The sequence below is a fragment of the Falco cherrug genome, chromosome 3 (assembly GCF_023634085.1).
Source record: "Falco cherrug isolate bFalChe1 chromosome 3, bFalChe1.pri, whole genome shotgun sequence".
NCBI lineage: Eukaryota > Metazoa > Chordata > Aves > Falconiformes > Falconidae > Falco > Falco cherrug.
The window spans coordinates 34,724,206-34,746,046 of record NC_073699.1 but is presented as its reverse complement, the minus strand read 5'-3'; the positions used below and the strand labels follow the sequence as shown (position 1 = coordinate 34,746,046).

The following is a 21,841-nucleotide window of genomic DNA, read 5'->3' as shown; positions in this document are numbered from 1 at the left end:
TGGCTGCATGAAATGTAAGGTAATGAAAATATTAAACAAGATCTGTACTATGATAATCTTTGTCTAACTCTGTTAGTAATCGATCTCAGCTTGATTATTACCTTCTCAGATCTGTCAGTCACCAGATGTTTTTCAGTCAGTTCACTATCCACCGCACAATTCTTTCACCAGCTCTCATGTTCTCCCACTTGTTAATTCCCGTAAGTAATCTATCAGATGTTTTACCATATGTCTGATGTTATTTCCCTATTTATATTATAGGCTATAGATATGAGGCTAATCTAATTCAATGATTCTTGGATAACTTATTTTGGGTTTTATCCCATTTCCATAGGTCCTGTATTAGTTGCGTAAATAAATGTATTATTTACTTTAAAATAACTTGGCTTTAACCTGTAATTTATGAAACCATTACCTTCAGTTAAAGAACAGGTTTATGTAGAGTAGAGAATTCTACAGGGCCTGTGGGAGACATATGCTGGAATTCTTTTTTTCTGTCAGGATAAAGACTTGAACTATGTTTTCTTAACTCAAATCTGTCAGTTTCTTACGCAGGACATGCTAAACAGTGGATCGCCCATTTCCATCCTTCTGAATTCAGATAAAGTACTTAAATAGTCACTGAAATACAGAATGAGAAAATGAGAATGAGTCCTGAGTCCAGGCTGATGCTCTTTGTAAACAGGAGGTACCTATCCTCCATTGTTAACTGTAATGAATACTGAATTATTTATACAAGATAGAACAGACTAGACAGTAGAGATTAAGGAGACTTCCTCTTCTGGTTTCCCAATGTATTTTTAATCTGTTGGACCTCTTGGGAAGTGAGAGCTGGAGTTTGAACACTCAGAGGAAGAGAAAATAATTGAAATTGAGTGCTTTTACCAGTAAGAAGTTGATAAAAAAGAAGTGTAAAATAACTTTTCATGCTTTTCTGCCAGCTTTGTGAGTATGGTCTTATATTTTTCTCTAAATTTCTCAGAAAACTGAAAAGAAACATACTGTTGTAGACCGAAAAGAGTTGACTGTTTCACTTCATTTATATTTGTTTAATCATGAGGGGTTGTGACAGTGAATTGAAGGTTTGTTTCTTTTGGCAAAAGATTTATAAATAAAAGTGCCTCATTTTCCACAACTGAGAGTAAAGGGGGATGTTTTTATTTTGGCTTGTTCGCCAAATGGAAAATCAGTTCATTCATGGCTACAAACAACTTATTTCTGTTTCTTTGTCCAGCTTCTGTGTCTTTGTAGAAATAACTAACATATTGAATTGGATTAAATATTTCTTAAACTAAATATCTAGGAAAATACAGAAAAGGTGTTTCAGGATTCTCATTGATGCATTCATATCTGTCAAGTGCTGCATGCACCTATGAATTTATTATATATATTACTTACTCTATTTCACTTACAAGAGTTGTATTTCAGTCATCATTATATTCTTTTTAATGTCTAGGATCACCAAAAACCTTTTAAGGACAAAATCTGGTTGTATTCATGAATATAATTTATATGGGCTAAGTTTTCTACATAATTTGATATTCCTGAATTTAAAACAGGAAATGTTTTCAAAAATAGCTAGGCAACAGTATTCTATGTGTATTGCATGTATATTACAAATTTAATTTTTCTATTTATTCACAATAACACTTCTGATGTAAAAATTCTTTACCATGTGTTAATTTACATGCTGAGAATGCTCCCAAACTGTACAGTTTTATTTCAATATTTAATTACCACTCTTTGGGTAAAACATTAAATATAAATAAAGACAATAATAGGAGGGTACAAGGAAATAATTACATTGTAATAGTGACACGTTCTTTTAAAATCTCTTCTCCCGATTGAGGAGAATTAAATTAAAAAATTGATATTGCCTGATAATGAACACAGTTACCAACTTGTCAAAAGGAATCTGTATTTACCCCTCAAATAATTGGATTTTTGTACTGTTTTGTCATATAAGACGGTGGGAGCCAAATATGACTGTTATAATGAACCGAATGAGCAATTATTGAATATAAGGTAATCTATTTTTTCTCTAGGAAGTAATAAACCAACTTCATCTCTCTTCAGCCTCTGTTCTTAGAATAATAACCAGAAAGCTCTGTTTGCATGCCTGTGACAAAATTAAATCTTTTCTGCATGTGTTGTCACACAATATTCTTCTTTAGTTACCAGTCACTAAAGGGTGCTGCAATTTGGCCTGAACTCTTGCAGATCACCAAAATGTTGCTTATGGCCTTGGACTCCTTACTAAAAACTGGCCTTATTTTTATTACTTCATTGAAAACCCTCAATTAACATTGTTTTTTACTGTTTCCTTGCATAACCTTGGAAGAGACGAATCAGACTTTCACAAAACCTTTAATTAGCATGCTGCATTTTAAGATGGCAGTTTAATTGTTTGAAAAGAAATGCAGCATAATTTCAGAATTTTTTTTATTCCACTACTTTCCTGTTCATTTATTTCAAAGGTTATACTGTAGAGTTAATAGCATTTGGTATATATTTATGCAACATTTAAAATTGCATAATGGACACAGTGTATGACAGGCAAAGTTTTATGTAAGACTGGTATTTCTGCACCTGCAAAAAATTGAGCTAAATTCCCTTCTGATGGAGAATTTGCTGAGGGAGATGTGGTAGCTTGGGCAATGAGGAGCAAAGCACTGTAGCCTCCTATGGAAACAGTTCTTATCTAGGAGCTGCAATAGCTGGAGCCCCACCTCGGATATAAGAGTGAACTGTTGCCACCAAGTAAAGGTACCTAAAATCCAATGTCAGTTTCAGTGTTTGGAAGTGATCTGACTATTTTTTTTAAAAAAAAAAAAAAAAAGCAAGCAATGTCCCTTGACAGTGTAAGTCCTGAATACTTAGCAACTGCAATCAATGGGTGCCATGACAGTTCTGTTGCACAGAGATATAGAGGTTTCTTTTTTTCTATTGTCATCACAGGTGCCAGTGTTATTAAGTTGGATAATGATACTGACTGCATAATGCTCTTGTAACATTATGTGGTTCTATTGTTCCCTAGCTGTACAAGTACTCTCCATCTAACTATATGAAATACAAAGATGGGGGGGGGGAAATAATTTTTGGGGTAATTTTAGACCATTTGAATGCCATTTTCAAAAGAGATACTTAAGGGATTATTGTGTACATTCCTGTGAAGAAGAAGCTTTCCTTTCTCATTCTCAGGAGCTCTTTGGGAAAACAGATTCTGATTTAATATAGCTGCCTTATCCAATGACAAATAGAGGAGCTTTACTTGTGATAGAAAATTATGTGCCTGTAGTCAGTGCCTGGAAAATGAAGAAATGTTTACATCTTTCCTAAGGTTCCTGGATAACCTTTTGCCACAGCAAATCCCACAGGTCCCTCAGAGCTTCTAGGAGCAGACACCCAGGAGACAATGTTTTTTTGAAGAAAGTATTTTGCAATTGTCTTTAGTATATTATTCTTAACTTTCTGTGCAGCAAAGTCAGAAATCGTCCTACACTTGTACATGGAATTGAACCTGCAAATAATGCCTGAAAATGTATTCTAAAATTTTACTCATTATAAAACTGGCAATTGTACAAATGTCCCTTATTTTATGTAAGAAAAAGGAAATCAGTATTGTACTCTTTTAAGTTGTGCTTCAGTTTCTAAGCATTTCCAGGTGTCTAGAATTTTTACTCATTATTTCAGGAGGGTTGAAGTTACATTTACTATATAATTAATAGAAATTTATATTTTCAGCACAAACTTGTTACACTTAATCAGGCTTCTCCCTAGAATTATTTTATGATTTTACTTATGGTTTCCTGAAATTCCTGTTTTATCAATATCAGAGATTAGATTTCAATCCTCTAGTGATTTTTATCTAGCTTATATATTTCTAATTCAGTAAAACATTAAGAATGCTAGTACTCTGAGTCAGCAGTGTTTTGTTACACTTTGAACAAAGTAAATTGCTATGTAAACTACCAGACAGAAAAGAAACAGATGACTTTTCACTTGCATTCTTCTATTCAACAGGTAGCTACCTGTTTCAAAGATGGAGTCAAATATGAGCAATGAATTAATGGTAATTTCACAATTCACTTTTCTTCAAGGTAAATATGCTGTTCTTGCTGTGTATTGTTTAGATTTCAAAGCTTCAGAACATTCAGTATTTCTGCAAAATTCCTTTGAAGATTCCTTTGAAGATATGAAGATATTCCTTTGAGTTCATCTAAAAATTTGCTGTTTAGTATCAGACATTTACATGTACGCTTGAAAGGCATTCTTTCAGCAAACAGACCTAAGAAATCATATAGGTGAACTGGTTTGAAATTAGCCATAGACAAATGAATGCCTGCTGACCTTGGTTTGTTATTGCCAGTTCTTACAGTTAAACTCTGATAAGCTCTTACTCAGCTAAATTGACTGTAAGAATAGATTAAAGATAGATAAGACTATGGACATTACATTCTTTCCTTTTCTCGTTCTAACTCAGCTTTTCCATAATCTCTATGTTTTGTGGCTGCTTCTCTTAAGACATTCATTGACTGGTTGTCTTTTCTTCTTTACCCTTCCCTTTCCCTTCTTTTTTTCTCCCTTGCTCTCTGTATTTCCTTTTCTGCATCTTTCTTTCTTTTGCCCTCTCTCCTTTGCTCTTGTCCCAGACAATCCTACCTTCATCTGTGAGTTGCTAGCTGCCTAAGCTATTGCTTGGTTTGATATGAATTATTCCATTCTACATGATGCTTGAAATGAGAGAAAAAAGTCCTAAGCACACATCTACAACTTTTTTGAACACCTCCAGGGATGGCGATCCCACCATGTCCTTGGGCAGCGTGTTCCAATACTTGATTACCCTATCAGTGAAGAAATTTTTCCTAATATCCAATCTAAACCTCCCTTGGCACAACTTGAGGCCATTTCCTCTTTCCCTATCATTTGTTACTTGGGACAAGAGACTGACACCCACCTTGCTACAACCTCCTTTCAGGTAGTCATAGAGAGCAATAAGGTCCCCCCTGAGCCTCCTTTTCTCCAGGCTGAACAACCCCAGTTCCCTCAGCTGTTCCTCACAAGACCTGTTCTCTAGACCTTTCACCAGCTCCATTGCCCTTCTCTGGACATGCTCCAGCACCTCAGTGTCTTTCTTGAAGTGAGGGGCCCAAAACTGAACACAATATTCAAGGTGAGGCCTCACCAGTGCCAAGTACAGGGGGACGGTCACCGCCCTGTTCCTGCTGGCCACACAGTTTCTGATACAGGCCAGGATGCTGTGGGCCCCCTTGCCCCCCCGGGCACACTGCTGGCTCATGCCCAGCCGGCCATCAGCCAGCTCCCCCAGGCCCTTTTCCCCCAGGCAGCTTCCCAGCCGCTCTGCCCCAGCCTGCAGCGCTGCCTGGGGCTGCTGTGACCCAAGGGCAGGGCCCGGCACTGAGCCTGGTTGAACCTCATACAACTGGGCTCGGCCCATCGGTCCAACCTGCCCAGATCCCTCTGGAGAGCCTTAGATCCCTCTGGAGAGCCTTGTTTTTGAGTCTCTTTTTAAAAATAGACAATGTTCCGTAACTACAAACAGTGCAATTTGAGAAAATAATTTTTTTCACAGGGAAGTTATTAAACAGTCTCTTTAGTCAGCAATACCAAGAGGGCAATGCATCTCTACTTGAGGAGATGGAAGGAGGATATGAATTAACTAATGATGGAAAATATAGACAGTGTTTTGAAAGGACAAACTATCTTTCTGGTATCTAGCCTCATGTTCAGTACCTTGGAAGTTTAATACCTACAAAAATATCATCCAGGTAGGTAAAACTGGAATAAAAAATCTAATGCAGAATAAAGCATTCTATAGATATTTCAGGTGAAGCTGGAATAAGTGTCTGTTCTGGAAGAAAGATTTTGTAACTCATTTAATGTTTGTAATTTGCTTGTGTCTGTAAAAAACCCATATGTTGTCTTCTAGTCAGTAGCTCTGAATAATAAATGTAGGAGATAAGCATGACAACAGGTTACTTTCCTCTCAGACAATGAACTTCTCCTGTATTGCAATTAACCTTTGACACAGATAGGATTTTTTTTTGAGAAACAATTAATTGAAAACTACTTTCTTTTACAGGCCATGGCCATTTAGAACAAGTCTTCTATGTCAGCATTTTATTTTTATATTTTCTACTTGAAAATGTTGTGGGTTTCTTCCCGCCCACCCCCTCTTTTATGGGAGAATGGAATAATTACAATAGATAAAAATATTAACAAACATAATAATAATGGTCTTGAGCATTCTTATGAGAGAGGAAACTTTTTCATCCAAATTCACTGTAACTCTGTTGCCTTCAAACTATGACTTAAGGTTCATAATTCCTATACATAAAAACTTACTTTGAATGAGGTAAGGTGTCAGTTTAAAGTGGCTTAACTCATCTTGATTAAGTCCGTCTGCAATTTTCCTGATCCCAGAAAATGTCTTATTCCAATTATGTTTCTTATTCCAGAAACTGAGGGTTTCACTCTTGGAGTTAATCAGGAGAAACAGCTGGAAAATGGCTGTTCCAGGGTAACCTCTTATGTAGAGAAACCTTAACACAACGTTTGAAGGTAATGGGATTGAGCTGGTGGTAATGGATTCAAATTTATTAAACACTGAAATCCAACTCATTCCTTCCAAGATACATGACTCCATAGGTCTAGATAGGGAACAAAGCACTAACAGCTGTTTTTATGACATAAATCGGTAGGTTTCACTCTCTGTATGCATTAAGAACAAATCTATCCTTTTTATGTAAGCACTTATTAGGTAGGGCTCCAGTGGGTGAAGCTGTTACCCCAGGGGAACTTATTCCATACGCCTCCTGCTCTGTAGTAACTGTATTTGTTACTAGACAGGAGAAGAAGGAAAGTAACACAAACTAGGTTATCCCCCAGTGATAAATGAGTTTATAACTTAAATTAGCAGGTCAGATCTTTTTAGACCCATGGCCAGCAACTGCACTGCAGCTCAGATGGTACTTCTTAACTTACCCAAGCGTCTAAGCCCCCAAAGTAGAACAAAACTGTAAATGATCCAATTCGATTTTTTTTTAGGTAAGATTTTGGATTTCGTTCTCATTTTTCATGTCATCCATTGTGTGCAACCACAGCACTTTAGTATCATTGATCCAAGAAAAAAGAGAGAAGCCATATTCAGCTAAAGTGTTTTCTAGATCAGTGATCCAAATCTCCACTTTCTCTCTCCATTTTGTTTGAGATAATTTATAAAGATTTCTGAAATGGGCGGAGTGATTTCTGAAGCAAACCTACATTTTTAGTTATCACAAGTTTCCAAACCCTGAAATACTGCTGTTTGAAAAGAAGTGAAAATTTTAAATCAAGTACACTGGTATGAAAATTTGTTCATTAAACTTGCTCTTTGTGTTAGCATTGTAATTGATTCCCATATAATAAAATCCAAACTACAAAACCCCCACCATGAGTAAAAGCTACAAAATTTTCCAAGAACTGTCTACAGTTATAGGGGAAGAAAAAAAAAAGTTAAAAATTTATGGATAATCTACAGCTTGTTCATGTGTATTCCTATTTCCCATTAATTTACATATAGAAGCTTATAGTGTTTAAAGTGGGTTTTTTTGATACTGCTCTTGCCTGAGGCCTTCTTGGAAATTGGCTAATGATCAATCATCTGATCTAGTCTGCCAACATCACAGAGAACATACTCAAAAGCCTTATTAGTGGTGTGTGAAAATACAGAGGTTTTCCCTTAGTGTGATTTCTTTTATTCACTGTTAGTAATGCTCATTTGTGCTGTAGAGCAAACTCACAGAATTAGTATATGACAGTTTTTCTATACAGAAAAGAAGAATAATTAGCATTGATCAGATCTAAAGGAGAAAAAAGTTTAGTTTCACTTAGGAAAAATGGGTGATTTAATACTGACCTTTCTGACAGGGAGGTCCTGGCAATGTTTGCGTTCAGTTTTACAGTCTGTTCATGGGCTGACTTGTTTTGCACTGAGGGGGTACCAGTTCTTTTTGTATCCTAAGAAGGAAGGTATGGACACCCAAGTGCTAATTAACTAGTTTATTGTGGAAAGCATAGAAATAGTAGAAAAGGTGATAGCAAGAAAATGGTAGAAAAGGTGATAATAAACTTATGTCCTTTCTGATGTTAATGGAAGCAATAGAATAGGAAATAGCAATCTGATGTCCTTGGTGATGCTGGGGATGCTGGTTGCTGCAGCATCAGACAAGCACTTTCACGCTGATCATGGCACACTCTGCAGATGCTGTCCATGGTCAGGTGCATTGCCATTTACCAGATTTTCTTAGAGGTAAACAAATCCATTAATCATTTCTGCTGTCAGGTAAAGGGCTGTTTCATGCAGGTAGGCTGCTTAATCTCAGGACAAAGCAATACTTATAGATAGAGTCATCCACATGCACTGTCTGGGAACCATGTAAAGCTTCTCTGTTGCAGTTAATAAGCCAAGCTCATCCAGTACTCACTGATGTTCACTGAGAGCAGTATGCTCCTACACATTGCCATAGGAATGAGTCAAAGACAGTCGCAGTACAGGTTCTATACTTGTTCCTCATGCTAACATACAGGTCTCTACAGTCAAGGTCTGTGATTATACTCTGCTCAAAGACACTGTCTCCTTACAATGTCTTCTGCTGTGGCTCACTACACCCACCAGCACAAGGCACATTCTTCCAAGACATGGTCTTCTCATAAGATTATCTTTCCCCCTTTCTTGCAATCATGCACATATCCTAAAATGATGACAGATTCCTTGGCTGATAGTCATTGGCAGGATGCAGCTAAGAGTGCTTGTGTTAGCAAATTGAAAAGTGCAGCCAGATGTTCCTGGTGATCCAGCAAATATTTTTCTTTGCTCTTTTCTCTTCTTTAGGCACTAGAGATGTTCAGGGTAATAGACCATCCAAGGGGGTGCTGCAGTACATGAAATAGCACTGCAGAAAACCAAGTAAATCTTGATTAGCCATTATAGTGTAAAGAAAAAAGCTATATATTTCAGGACTTACCATGCTCTGTTAAATTAATTTTGTGAAGGAAAGGAGAAAAGAAAAAAAAAAGAAAAGAAAAGAAAAGAAAAGTATTAGATACAGTGTGAATCTTCTGGTTCCATAGAATATGCTAGAAAATATTGAACAGATTAAGATTCAGTCTTTAGGCTATCCTAGTCAGGAAACAGAGCTGAGCTTTATTCATAAAAATGAAAGAAATGTAGAGCTTGATAAGCCAATGTTTGAATAGGAGTTTCTGGATGTAGGAGACATCTTTTGAAAATAAATATAGCTCAGCAAGGTCAATTTTAAATGAACACACATAATTCCAATTACAATTGTGTCGATTACCAATGCACAATAAAATAAGCCACTGAAAAACTGAAAAATTTGGTTTTTACCTGCTTATCAAAACTAAATGTCATTGTCTTCTCTAAGAATGAAAAAAAGGTATTCTATATGAAAATATAACACATAAAAAGTACTCCTAGGTATATTTTCTCCTATAAATATAATTATCCTTTTTCTTTCAATGATGACACACTTCTGTGAAGAATGGAATTGTACTGCATTTCATACCAAAGTGTACTGGTGCTTTATCGGGATACTCATTATACCAAACTAGATTCAGAAAGCTGATTTTGCAAGATTCTGATAAGCGTGTGTGTTGTACTGAAGCCTGTGATTTCTCACTGGTCACACTCCTGGCCATTTAGGATCCTTCATAAATGGAAGATAATTTTTTCTTCTTGCTAACATCAAGGAACTTATTTCTTTGGGGAATTGTTAGAAACTAGGACAGGAAAAACAAAAAGAGGGTATTTGTTTGCAGTCTCAGTTTAAGTAGTATTATTTTGATCTGGTGATACTAGGTGAAATAAAAAGAGCCCAGTTGATTTTGCAGCTATTACCCATGTCACCTTCAAAGCTGAAAAGCACTAAATGGAGTGCTTAGCCTGAAAACTGCATTATTTATTCTGTTGAGCCCTTTGCATGTCTAAGTTGGTATTGCAAAATCCATATTTTCTTCCTAAAAACAGAAAAAAAGGAGGAAAAGTCCAGACTCAGTAGGCAACAGATAACAAGGTATATGTTTTGATAATTGATTTGAATCTAAAACATCAAAGTGTTATGTAGACAATACTGAGAAATAAAGCAGTAAGGATTCTCCTACTAAAATCATTAAAAATGGGAGTAGTCCCAGTCATACTAAAGTACCCTGTGTATTGGCAATGCTTTCTTTGACTACTGCACATTTTACATAGATACCAGACATGCTATTGCAATAGTAGTAACTAAACTAATTGAAAGGGGTCTTGTACATATACAGATAAAAGGAATTTAATGCATTGTAAAAGATTAAAAACAGAGCAGGGGCGATCAATAACAGGAATCTGCTGCAATGGACTGTGTCTCATAAATGCTTACCAAGAGTTAATAGGAAGTGGCCTAAAAGCATTTAGAGATAAGATTATCAGTGTGTTGGCTAAAGATATTTGATAAAGTGTAACTTTATAGGAAAAGTATATGATTTTTCTCATTTCGTTGCATATATTTTTGCATATTGTTCAGCTACTGGTCTTGCAACGTAAAAAGCAATGCAAAGATGAGTGCTGGATTAGAAATCAAGAGATCTCACTGGTTTGTAACTTCTATGTATTTTAGAAGTATTTCTTTTAGCTTTGTGCAATATACCCTAACACGTTATATCTATTTAATAGGAATCCAATAAAATGGCATTAGGAATGCTTGCAATCAGTGAGGGTTTTTTTTTCAAATTTGCAGCCTAAGACATCATAATGTTAAGAGAACCTAGCTAACAAGTTGGAATGTCTGCTAGAGGGGATAAAAAGCTTTCTTCTTCTGTATGTTCAAATATTCAATACTCCTTGAAATTATAAATAGACCACCGAAAAAAAGCCAGAAATCAATCCAAAAAATGAATTTCAGTCTCCGAGACAGGATTTTTTATTTTTTTAGAAGCGTATTGACAGTGATATGTATACTGCGCAAAGATTAGTACACAGTGGATGCAGTTTCCAAAAGGTGGGGAAATTCAGAAGTAAAAGTCACAGCCACCCTTTATCCCCTGTACTTACACATACATATAAGGCTGATGAAGTCGTGAGATTCTGAACTCATTGAGAGTACTGTCATTGATTTCAGAAGACAATACTTCACCATGTGACTTTTTATACGAGGACAACTGATTTGTCAGTGAATGTACTATATATCTGGTGAACATTTCTCAGTTTTCTAATATTGAGATAAGCACTAAATACAGGATTTTTCTTTTGCATGTGTTTTCTGCTGAACCTATCTGCAGAGTGAGTGTCAGACCCTAATCTTATGAAGTGTTTTGTAGGTAATCCGTCTGCAAAGAGACCCTTTCATTTCAGTTCAATTCCTTGTAACAGCTTCCGTTTGCTAGAATTCTGGATCTTAAGGTGTAAGACTTCTGACAAATGCAAGCAACCACCTTTCCTAATACTATAACACTCTCTCCGTGGCTTTTCAGGGCTGCAGTGCAACTAGTTTTGCAATGGGAATGGTGGCTGTTCATAACTCAGGTTGACATCAGTGAACATCAGTAGATGCTTTCTGAAGAAGAAACTACATACTTCAGTGGAGAAAAAGGAAATGTCCTTGTTGCCTGTTGTGTTTTTTTGAGAGTGATTAGAAGTAACCGGAGTTTGGATTGTTTTGAATAAATATTTCATGATGCATTAGTGAGCAAGAATGATCTAAGAGTGCAGGATTAATACCTTTTGCTCATTGTATTTTATCACTGCACCTCCATCTTGCACATGCAGAGTGAGACACATACAGAAAGTACTGATGAATAACATTTTGAAAGGCAGTATTAAAGCCACTGAGTAAAACTGTAGGGTCAGACTGTCAAGGAACATGAAGATAACATAAACCCAAACATCTAAGGTCATACTTTCAAAACATCACTGTAACAGCACTAGTATCTTTGAGACCAAACAGTGTTTTTATATGCAAAAATATTTTTCATTTAGGAAATATTCAAATCAATATGGGAGGTTATAATACCATGATGGATTTTCAATTTTTTCCCCTTTGCTTGTCTAAACTAAATTTCTCCATTGTTGCTACTACTGTTTAATTTTCTCCCATATAAGATGCTGCAATATAAGTGATGCTTACTTTGGAAATATTTTTCACCTGGTAACTAACTTCATTATATCCTGAGTCCTGTAAACTACTGATGCTGTATTTTTTGTGCTGGGATGATTTCTAACATAATTTCAGCTTAAAGAAAAGCAGCTGGCATCAAGTCCTATTCTTTCCTTTCTATGGCTACAATATTTCTGTGGTTGACCCTACTTGATTATCTGAATCTCTTGGTCTTGCACAATTTAAACAGTTGGAGTTTGTTGACATCTAAAGACTAGAAGCAGAGTCTTCCAACTTTCTGCAGTTTCATTAAAATTAGCATTGATGAGTAGGATCTGGTAGAGTGCTTTTGTTGTTAAAAGACAAAATTTTCACTCAGTGAAAAAGGTCTTCCCAATAACATAAGTATTTTTTTTTGTTTTGAAGCATTCATACTAATTATAGATATTAACTCTGTTACCATTTGAAAAGCAGAGATACTGCTTTTTTAAAGGTCTTTTTTTTTTTTTTTTTTTACTTTCACATCTGGATGGACTCCTGAAAGTCATTTAGTATTTTTCAGTGGACTGCTGGTGGGTATTTTATAAATAAGCCAGTTACTATTCTTCCTAGTTTAAGTTCTTTTCTAGTCTCAACAATTAATCTATGAACTTAATAATTTTCTGTTGCATGCTTTGGGACCCTCTTCTTTTCTGCCTTTTTGTAGAAGGATATCTAATATTTTCTGTATTCAGTTTTCTTCTTGTGCTATTTAATTACTGAGAGCTAGTTAAATGGAGTTTTTTTCTGCTGATAGAAGAAGAGTTGCTGAAATTTGCAGTAGTTTCTAGACTTTGCTGAGGGTTTTTCTCTGCTGCTAAATATTTTTCATTTGTACAAGACAGTTTAACTTCTAAAATAAATTAATAAAAGTTACTGCAGCTGTTATTGATAGTTGAAATAAGACATATTTGCCACAGTTTAGTAAAGCTTTAATTTATTATTTTTTTTTAATGGCATGTTATTTTAGACAGGGAGGTTGAGTTTTGATTCATTATATGTTATTCACTGTATAAGTGATGGGAAATGGGAAGTGGAGTTCTTACTTGTCAGTCATCATTTATTGAGAAAAACAAACCATCTTGTCAAAAGTTATGGTTAAAGAGGACACCTGGGCATAATTACAATCAGATAAGAAAATTATACAGTAGGTGCAAAAAGGAAGACTGCGAGGTTAACCAAAGCTAAAATTCTGTCTACTTCTCCAGGTACAGAATTTATCATAAAATTGCCAGTAATGTACACTTTCAAGTGCTTCTTAATGATGGGATTAGAGCAGCATTACAGCCTCAGAAGAGGCAGGCAGCCCTTTTGATCTTAGGCTGGCACATGTAGGACGAGGCAGTGAGTTACAGAGAAAAGCTGGTACTTGCAAAAGAAAAGAGTGAAAGCCCTCTGGCCTGACCTGCCTTGAGATAAACATGTTCTTGAAGTCTTTCCCTCTGAGAAATGAAGTGGTTCATGATGTGCATCCTGGATGACAGTCCACCCACGCTGGGGTCTGTGGGTCAACATCATAAAGAAAGAGATTGAGAAGATGCTGGCTTTATTTCACCATTCATATTGCACAGCCTGCTCGACCTCTGCTCCATCCATTGCATACGTACCTGTCAGCAGTTCAAACTGGGCAATGCATTCCTGTCACTAGAGGAAAGTAATGATTATCCAATAACCCACATATAGCTTTGCTGAAAAGCATGACTACTGGTAACCTACAGTTATGCAATAGAGTCATAGAACATCCTGTACATAACCATTTGTAAATCTCCTTGCCAGCAGCAACTGATCTCTCTGTCACCAGGGAGATGACCTCTGCCAGTACAATTGAAAGCCAGAAACCGATTGCTCTGCTCAACGGACCTGCATCCTATATTTCACTTCCTCTGTGGCAATCTCTATTCTTAGTTATTCTCTCCAGCACTATAGGGCAAATCAGGCTATTTCAGTGTTTTTGGTTTTATTGCTTCATGACTTTAGAAGTTATAAAATAGAAGATCCATCCTTGCAGACATGCACAGGAATAAATACATTTTCTACATGTCATTTCATTTACCTCCTTGGGAAAACTAGCTTTCATAAAGCTCTGTGTGTCTGTTCATGTTTGCAGGATCAGGCCCTGAGCAACCTGACAGTTTTCTACAGTTGCTTTACTGTTAGCTGTCTACTTAATGCACCTAGAGCTATAAGTCTGATTTAACGCAAAGTGTTGTAAGGAACAGATCTTGGGCAAGATTCAGTTTTCAGTCACACTCCTTTAAAATGGTAGAAACTCTATGGTAACAGACTTCTCTCAGCTTTTTCACTTTATCTACCTTTTACTCTATAGCTGTCTGTCTACGTGTGTATGCCAGAAGCTATATTAAGAGTTTTATGGGAAGTGTTTCAAAGAGTTGTAGACTATGTGGGGTTTCTTTAATTTCCAAACAGATTTAGGGGTAGATATATCCATTATACAAGGCAGAACCAAACCCCCTTCAGCTTTGGAGGAGCAGATGAAGCTGGCTCTGCACGCATTGCAGTACTGCTTTTCCCTGGCCCCTGAAGGGAACAGGTGGGGTGTCTCAAAGAGCCAGTTAACAGTGTAGGACTGTAATTTGTTTCTGTAATAGGCTAACAGCAAACAACTGCTAGTTCCCAAACTAAGGAAGAGTCATTTAGGCTGCACCATAAGGTATAACCTTATTATGCCATCATTACAATGAACCGTGTCTTGTGGGCACCGTTTAGCCCTTATGAAAATTATTTTAAAAGCAAATGTTATCTTTGTGCAGAAGTAAAACAAACTAAACCCATTGTTTACAGGAAAGCATTTCATCGAGACAGTGAATTTCAGCATTTGGACTTCAGAGTGGTTAAGACAGGCATTAAGAAAAAACAGTTTTGGAAACTATTAGACTTTGTTACTTTTAATCTTTTTTTTTTATTATTATTTTCTTCCTAAGTCTGGATCAGGAAGCTCAAATGCTTCTCCAAACAGCTATCATACAGGTAAGTGAATCTGGAGATTCAATATATTTATAAATGAAGGATATACGCTGAACTCAGTGCAATTACAACAGGTACACCAGCTAAGGATTTTCCTCAAACTGACCTAGAGGAAATTAGATTTGAACAAGATTATGATGAGAGTATTCATTTTACTGCATGGCTCACTACATATTAACTTGTTAACTAAGAATACAAAGTAGTATAATACTCTAAAAATTACTGTCTCAATATTTTTACATTTGTCTGGGAAAAAATAACACAAAGTGAAGCAGAAAGTGAGTGAGAGCTATCGTGTCAATTTGTCCACCTACCAATATTTGTACATGGGGATTGCTTGCATCTATGCTTTGTGACAGCATAAAAATTTACAATATATTCTCAGAGCTGTCATAAAATAGTCACAACAGCAATATTCAATTTTATTTTTTCATAGCATATAAATATTATCAAAAGACACTTGCTTAAAAAGCTGCACTAAATTTCTAAAAAAATTATTCCTCTTAATTACTGCATGTGAGTATGAGCTATTTCCCTCATACTCTCTTTAAATTCTTTAAATTGAATCTAATGGACCCAATTCTATCTCATAGCTCTCAGAAATCACTGTATCAAAGGTACTGACCAGGGAGATCAAGAAAAAAAATTTCTTTATATTTTCTTTGAACTTTCTGAGACTCTTTTACAGTAGCTGCTGTAGAAAGATAGTGCTAAAATATAGCCACTGACCCAAGAAGCCTACAAAATAAATACAGAACAAAGAGCAGAGAAATTTAGGTGGTAGAGAAGACAGGAAACATAGGACAGTGTTGGTCAGTAGGATTGGTAGCAACTTCTGTGAGGTTTCTTTCTGGTTGAAGTTTCTCATAGGCATCTGTCTTGTGTTTGCATGGGAAGGTTTTCTTAGCAGGGGGCTACAGGGGTGGACTCTGTGAAAAGCTGCTAGAAGGTTCCTTTATACCCATGCCATGGTTCAACCCCAGCGGGAAGCTAAGCCTCACGCAGCCACTCACTCACTCCTCCCACCAGTGGGATGAGGAAGAACTGGAAAGGTAGAAGTGAGAAAACTTGTGGGTTGAGATAAAGACAGTCTGATAGATAAAGCAAAAGCTGCATGAGCAACCAAAACAAATCCAGGAGTTCATTCACCACTTCCCATTGGCAGGCAGGTGTTCAGCCATCTCCCGGAAAGCCGGGCTCCAGTATGTATTAATAGTTACTTGGGAAGACAAACGCCATCACTCCCAACATCACCCGTTCTTTCCCCAGCTATATATTGCTGTGTGACATCATATGGTAAAGCATATCCCTTTGGCCAGCTGGGGTCAGCTGTCCCAGCTGTGCCCCCTCCCAGCTCCTCAAGCACCCCAGCCTGCTGGACGGTGAGGTGGGGTGAGGAGCAGGAAAGGCCTTGACGCTGTGTGAGCGCTGCTCAGCAATAGCTAAAACATCAGTGTGTCATCAACACTGCTTTGGGCACAAATCCAAAACATAGCCACACAGAAGCTACTATAAAGAAAATTAACTTTATCCCATTGAAACCCAGTACACAAGGTCACTGTCCTCTTTTAATAAAGTTCAGTGCTCTGCTGTCTCAGTTTTCCTATCTATAAAAAGAGGGTGATCACATTTACTCCAGTTACTTGTGATGAACTGCTAAGTATGGTTTAAAAACTTTATAGAAGTGTAATTTTAGACATAGAGATTGATATAATGTGTCTGCTTCTGTGGTAAAAAATTTTGAAGGTGGTGGACCAGGTCATGAGGTTTTATATAAGCAAATCATCCCATTTGATACATCTAAAAGAAATAAGAGCACAATCAAAGCAACTTCCACCAAAACACCAAACGGCACTAAAAAGCCCCCAGATATTCTAAGCTGATGAAAGAAAAATGTACACCACATTCATTCTTACAATCAATTATATTAGACTACAATTATGTATAATCTTTTCCCTTTTTTTGTTACATTTCTATTTGCAGCTTTGTAATATTAGCTTTCATATTTAGTCATGATATTTATTATGAGTTACTTAGAGAAAAAACAAATTTGGAAAACATGCTTAGATACAAATAGCTTGAACTTGGTGTGGCAAAGAAAAGGATGTTCTCAATATATTTTACCCATCAGAAAAGGTTGTATCGCTGTTTTTCAGTACTGCTCCTACACTAGGAATTAACTAGATTCATTAGAAAAATCAATGTTGTCGCTATATTTATGCATCACAACACAGTTTAAATATCCAATCAATTTTCAGCACAAAGTATGCTGATGAGATGGAACAGGAATGATCAGAAACACAATGGATTCAAACAGCGTGAGAGAGACTTAATTTGAATGTCCGGTTATCTGGGATGTTGCACAGTGATGCCTGATTTTGAGTTCACATCATAATTCTGTGCCTTGTGAATTGTTTTGATTAGATAAAGTAAGTTAATTTATTATGGCCGAGGCAACAGCATACTTATATATGCAAATTCATGACTGCTCTGCAACTCAACATATTTAGGAGCTGCTTTTACAGTATTTTACTGAGTGTCGCGAGTGACATGATTCTAGTTAACGAGTCAGCTTTTGGTGAGGCAGTCTGAGATATCCATTAGAACAGAATCTTGAAGATCTAAAAACAACTATATTTTTTCTCTTTCCATCCCATTTAGATTTTAATTATTTTCTTTTTTATGCATGAATTTTCTACTCTTTATGTCCAAGGGAGGTTGTTGAATTTGAAATTGCACTAATGTGCAAATAACAAATGTCAGCAAAAAGGTTAAGTTAGCGTTAAGAAGTTAAGAAAGGTTTTAATTGTTTTGGTCACTTAATTGAGTTTTAGCAAATGTGCTCTAATTAAGCAGATTCCACCCATCTTTTTAAAGATGCTCTGTTGTTTAAAAAGGTATTTTGAAAAGTATGTAGCAACTGAGACAAAAAGTATAGTCCAAGAATGGACCACAAAACAGGATACTCTTTGTAGTGTATGCTAGTGTTTATAGAGTGTAGTACAAAATAGGCAACTATTACAGTCCTTCAAGTAGCAGGTCTTATGAAAAGAGATTTCAGAATTTTTCCATTCATCTGTTGCTAGTAGAAACTCACTTCTCTGAAATAGCAAACCAATGAAAGGTACTAAAGTTACAAGGACTGGCAACCACTTAAGTTTTTCAATGGTTCATATTAATACTAGCAAAAGCTTTTAAAAGCAGTAGTGTTTACAGAGGACAAACAGATATTAACTGTACCAGTTTGACACCCAAAATTCCTCTCTTAGTGTCAGAAAACACTGTTTGGCAGCAGTATTGTTTTAAGCCATAAATAATATATCTCAAGGGTTTTCGTGGTGCACCATGCTACTTGTAAAATGCTATACTTGCTACAAGGAAGAGCACAGTTTAGAGATTTAGTTCCATTTTGAAATGGAAATTATTTAACACTAAATGTAGTACAACACAGGAAAGTTACAAACAGCTATAACTACACAGTTGCTAAAGACTGTTGACATAGGCTTTTTGTCAGCAGAAAATTTTGTATGCATGAGAATTCAGAGCTCATGAAAGATTCTTGATTGTCATCCTTAGAGACTGAAGTCTATAGTTGGGAGAATTCACTTGGCCATTACTGTTTTTGTACTCCACTTACAGGATGTTAAAAAACTAAAAGAGCAGAAGCATGCAGAGATTTCTGATGAAACTTAACCTGTATATTTAAAGGAAAAAACAAACCTTGCTTTTCCACTACACTGCACTGGGGGTAAAAATAAGTCATAAGGCCACTGAAGATAGGTGAGAGTGAGGTCGTAAATGGTGGTCTAAGCACGGTGGTTCTTCACCAGTGCTGGTTTCGGCTTGCTACAATAATTATATATGGGAAGAGAGGATAGGAAAAGTGGACAGGAAAAGCTGTGGCTGGAACACACTGCATGGAAATGCCTGACAAGACAGACTACAATCTGGTGCAACTTCAATAGTTCAGGGATAACGAAAAACGAAGTAGGTATAGTTTAACTGTATAACAAAGCAAATTACATTATATTTGATAGTCTCAGACCTGTGTAGTGCTTACAGATGTCATTATTGATCTAAATATATCAATGCAGAAACTGGGTAAGTCATGGCAAAGCAATATCTATATGTGGATTGGCAGGAAAACAGGAAGCCATTGTAAGAGATAGATTCAGTTTGAGAGAATTATATTTCAGTCTACCAGAGAAACACTTTTGAGAGGACTCTTCTGGGTATTTGAAAGGGAAAGATCTTTGAAAGGCTTTTGTTAAGAGCTTTATATGTCTTGTGTTTTTCTCATTTGCAAAGCTTGATTTAAAAAATACTGTCACTGAGATTGACTTTTGTGTTTTGTTAGCACAGTTCACAGTAGTGGGATGGGATGCCAGAATTTCAGTGCTCTGGTTTTCTTTATTTTTATTCAAAGGCCCTCCAGTTCCTTTACGAACTGAAAACTCAATCAGTAGTTAATTTCTATATTATATAAATTTTAAAAGAGAAGATAAACTGCTTGTAACTATCCCTACTCCTACACATGTATTAGAGAGGTGATGAGTGGAAATAATTTTGCGATCTTGTATAAGTCTGTGTTAACTGAAAGCTGTTGTTTTTCACATTAAACTATTACAGCTGGAAATGACAGCATATATTGGCTCATAGGGATGTGAAAACATCTTCCATGCTCTTTATAATTAATTCCCTTGAACCTCTTATGAAATCATAGGATTTGTAATTTTAGATCTGCTGCTTCACTCCAAAAATTGTTATAAAGCTAAGGAGTTTTATTTTAAATACCAAATCAATAAAATCAAACCGCTTTGTATGTTATGATCATTAAACATGGATAAACTAAAATGTTTGGGACATGGAATTTGACTACTACATTAGGTGTTTTTGTTTCGTACCAGATATTAGTGCAATGGCATACGAAATTTTACCATGCAGGTTTCATGGAGAAGGGAATATGAAAGTCCCATATATTGTCCTGTAATTATGTGAATGCTGTTTCCTTGGGGATTTTGTTTTGTAAAGCATCCAAGAGAAGACAGAAAAATCTAAACTGTTGCAAAGCTTTATTCAATTTATTTCCCAATCAGTGTCTCTTTTGAAGATACTTATTGTGTAGTTTTTAACATGATTTTTCATATTCAAAAGAGAGCTGGAGGATGTTTTATGAGAATAGTTTGGTTAGGTCAACACATCTTTCTTTTTATTTCAGTGTTGTGCACTAGTTATCCTGGAACATACTAAATATTACTATTTGTTGCCTGCCAGATGATGTCTGCAGAAAGTAGGAAGTTAAGAAAATTAAAATCCACCCCCCAAAAAACCATTTTAATTTTTACACTAGGAAAAAAGGATAGAAAACCCTCTATAAGTACCAGATATCAGTTTAACTGTGACAGTTTTGTCCACGTAAACTCGCTTGAACTTTCAAGGTGAAAATATAGAGCTGTCATTATATCTAGAATTAGACTTTAGAGATTAAAATAACTTCTGCTACTGATTCAAAACTTTCTTTCTGTTGGTTATCAGCACTATGCAGCCTGTTAGAATATGATTCCATTGATTTATTGTTTGACATGGAAATGTGAATAGCTGTGTACATTTATTAAAGTGAAAAGAATCCTCCATAATGGTTAAGTGTTATTTTGGTGACTTTCCTAGGTGTTGATGCCATATTTTATAGTTTTGAAATGTTCGTTAAAAAACCTTGTTTTTTGAAAGACTAAGTGTTAGTGCTAGAGAATTCAACATTCCGGGCAGAAAAAACTTGGAAGCAAAATATTATACCATAGCAGGAAATCACTAAACATTTACTGTTCCCATGTCACAGTGATTCAAAGGAGATCTTTCCAGACTCTAGAGACAGCAATGAAGCCAAATGTTTTCAGTGTTTCCAGGGAATAGAAGCCTGAACTGTTTATCCTTATTTTTAAAGAATAATGTCAAACCCTGTGCTAGGTTCAAGTTAGAAGAACTAAGTTCCTGTCTGTTTCATGATACAAATGGTTATTATGTCATATTGAGCCAAATTATTTTTCCCTTCATCTGTGAAGCTGTGGAAAATGGATTCATTAATGCATCTTTCTTTCTATGATTTGGTTTCTTGTTCTCTTCCACATTAAGAGTAATTACTTTCCCACAACCTGGCCTCTTTTGATGAGGACTACTGTTTTCCAAATGTAAATGCTTATTGATTTGCCAAAGAGGGTCTAATTTAGAAGTCTAAGAGTGTTGCACAGCTGGGAAGAAATTGAAAAACCCGCCAAGTCATTCATACTGCACTTGGCAGTCACAAACTCAAAGCAAAGACTGAGTTTTGAATTTGTTTTCCAGTCAATTTTATTTTCTTGGTTTTGCATGGTTTTAATACCAGGTAGCAACTAAAAAAAACTTTAAAATTTAGAGTACAAAAATTTATGTTGTGCTAGTAACTATCCACAGTACCTTTTCATGTTCAAAATTTCACAGCAGCGAACGAACATCTGTGTTTTTTTTCAGATTGGTGGACTTGCATGTTATTTTAGTTTGGGAGACATTCCTGTATTAGTGGCCTCAGTGATACCATTACAACTATTTCTGAAGTAAGATTAAAGTACTGCTTTGTAGGGGTAAATGAAGCACAGTTTCTTCATCTCTGCTTTCAGATTTAGAAGTCTGAATGT

The 21,841-nt window shown here is 36.1% G+C and overlaps 1 long non-coding RNA gene across 1 annotated transcript; it reads right to left on the bottom strand.

The window, feature by feature from the left end:
* Window positions 1-8,046: 8,046 nt before the first annotated feature.
* On the bottom strand, window positions 8,047-13,760 carry LOC114017592 (uncharacterized). The gene is made up of 2 exons (XR_003562744.2): window positions 13,594-13,760; window positions 8,047-8,954 (listed from the first exon to the last, which is right to left on the bottom strand). It is a non-coding gene; the product is annotated as an uncharacterized LOC114017592 (long non-coding RNA).
* Window positions 13,761-21,841: the final 8,081 nt, after the last annotated feature.